We start from the raw sequence: 2858 nt of genomic DNA on the forward strand, positions 1-2858 counted from the left end.
ATACAGTTCAGGGGTTTTTTAATATCTTCATAGAGTTGTGCAATCATCACCACTATCTAATTTCATAATATTTTCACAATTCCATAAAAAACTCTGTACTCATGAGCAAAAACTCCCTATTTCCTCCTCCACAAGTCTCTGGCAACCACTAAACTATTTTCTGTTTCTGTGGATTTGCCTGTTCTGGACATTTCATATAAATGAATCTTACAATATGTGACATTTTTTGACTGACTTTTTTCATTTAGAATGTTTTCAAAATTCATTCATGTTGTAGCATGTGTCAGTACTTCCTTTTTAATCACTGAATAATATTCTACTACATGGATGTATTGCATTTTATTGATCCATTCATCAGTTGCTGGACATTTGGGCCCATCAACTTTTTTTAGCTATTATGAATAAGTTGATATGAATATTCATGTACAAATTTTTAATGTGGAAATATGCTTTCAATTCTCTTGGGTATAGATCTAGACATAATTTCATTTCTGTTTTAAAATTTTTAATTAATTTAATTAGAAACAAAATGTTTTTACATTTAATTCATATTTTCAGTTTTTTATGAATTATTTGTTTATTCACATTGTGATGTTTATTTTTTGTTGATTTCTAATAGCTATATATTCTACATATGCAAATTGTTGATTTTTAATAATTATTTTTATTTTAAACTTTACCAAATGTACATACAGCTTAAAAATCTACAAGTGTTGGGACTTCCCAGGTAGTCTAGTGGTTAAGAACCCACTTGCCAATACAGAGCACATGTATGGGTTCAATCCCTGGTCCAGGAAGGTTCCACATGCTGTAGGGCAAGTTAGCCCATGAGCCATAACTGGTGAGCCTATATGCAGCAACTACTGAAGCCCACACACCTAGAGCCACACAGCAACTACTGAGCTCACATCCTGCGACTACTGAAGCTAGCATGCCCTAGAGCCTATGCTGTACGACAAAAGAAGCCGCTGCAATGAGAAGCCCACACACTGCAACAAAGAGTAGCTCTTACTCGCTGCAACTAGAGAGAGCCTGTGTATACCAACGAAGACCCAGCACAGTCAAAAATAAACGATGAAAAAGTCTTAATACATTACAATGAAATATCATGAAATAATCACCAGCTTTATCTCCATTCTTTCTTCCCAGTGATAATCACTTTTAATTCTTTAAGTTTTTTTTCTATTAATATTAGTATTTACCGCCATATTTCTAAGCAATGAGCTTATGCTGTCATTCTTGATAGTTCAGTTGTGTATGTGATACATTCATCTCCTACTGTAGTTCTTGGGCTTCCTTGTACCTCAGACAGTAAAGAATCTGCCTGCAATGCGGGTGTTGTGAGTTTGATCCCTGGTTTGGGAAGATCCCCTAGAGAAGGGAAAGGCTACCCACTCCAGTATTCTTGCCTGGAAATTTCCATGGACAGAGGAGGCTGGTGGGTTACATTCCATGGTGGCACAGAGTTGGATACAACTGAGTGACTAACACTTAAACTTTTTCACTTCATTGTAGTTCTTATAGCATTCTCTACCCTTTTCCCCATACCACATTTCCTTTCAACCTGTAGAATATTTACTAATATATTAAATTAATATTTAATAATTGACTATATAAGTAATGGGTTTCCCTTATATAAATAATGGGCTTCCCTTGTGGCTCGGTAAAGAATCCACCTGCAATGTGGGAGACCCAGGTTCAATCCCTGGGTTGGGAAGATCCCCTGGAAAAGGAAAAGACAACCCACTCCTGTATTCTGGCCTGGAGAATTCCATGGACTGTATAGTCCATGGGGTTGCAAAGAGTCGGACATGACTGAGCAACTTTCACTTTCACTTTCATATAAATAATAATTTTTTGCTCTTGTCCTATAGTGTCCTATGAACATATTTATTTCTTGTTCAACCTTTTGTTTTGGTTTTTATTAAGAAATCACGATTTTCTGTTTAGCTTTTAATTGCATTTCATGCCCTTCCAGATTGCAGAATAATAAATAACATCAAACCGAGTAGACTTTCTATCCTTTTAATGCTTTTTGTTGTTGATTTTTTCCCCAGCTGCACTGCTTGTGGGGTCTTAGTTCGCTGGCTATGAAAACATGGAGTCCTAACCATTGGACCTTTAGGGAATTCCCTTCTTTTTATGCTCTTACAGTCATCTCTTCTGCATCTGTCTAAGCTATTGCTTTCTAGGCTTGGTGCTCAGCTGGAATCTTCCTTTATTATTATCGTGGGAATTTAAGAAAAAAATTCTTTTCCTGTGTTGGCTTTGGGTCTTCTAAGAACTAAATGCCAAGATGGGGATAAATGAGCAAATAATTTATTAATGAAATGCCTGTGAATAGAAACAAGGATATCGGAGAGGCTGAGGGAATCTATCAGATCAGAAGACAAGCCTGACCCTCAGGGGTGGAGGGTTCGATGGAAGGAAGGTTAAACAAGCCTTTGTGTGGCCCATGAGAAGAGTCCTGGGCCTCCCAGGAATAAGCCTTTCTTAGTAATGGAATAATTTGCTGGGGCCAGTGCATGGAAAGCCCAGGCTGGGCTGGGTTTCTGAGCACAGCAGTTAAGATGCTTGGTCAATAGTCTCCTATAGTTTGGAGGGTTGCCAAATGCATTCTCGTGGCCACTAAGGCCACCTTGTTTCTTAGATTTCATATATTTTTTTCCCCTTAGTTTAGTCCCTTGTTTTGGTAGCTCATATCCTCTAGTTGCTTAAGATCATGGTGCACTAATATCCTGCACAATATTCCTTAATATTTGGTTTATTCCCCTTTTCTCAGTGTTTATCCACTGAAACTGTCCCTCTGGGCAAGGAATGAGAGAATCTTTACAGTATATATTTGCTGGATGTATTGC

The sequence above is a fragment of the Capricornis sumatraensis genome, chromosome 16, assembly GCF_032405125.1.
Source record: "Capricornis sumatraensis isolate serow.1 chromosome 16, serow.2, whole genome shotgun sequence".
In the NCBI taxonomy this organism is placed as follows: Eukaryota; Metazoa; Chordata; class Mammalia; order Artiodactyla; family Bovidae; genus Capricornis; species Capricornis sumatraensis.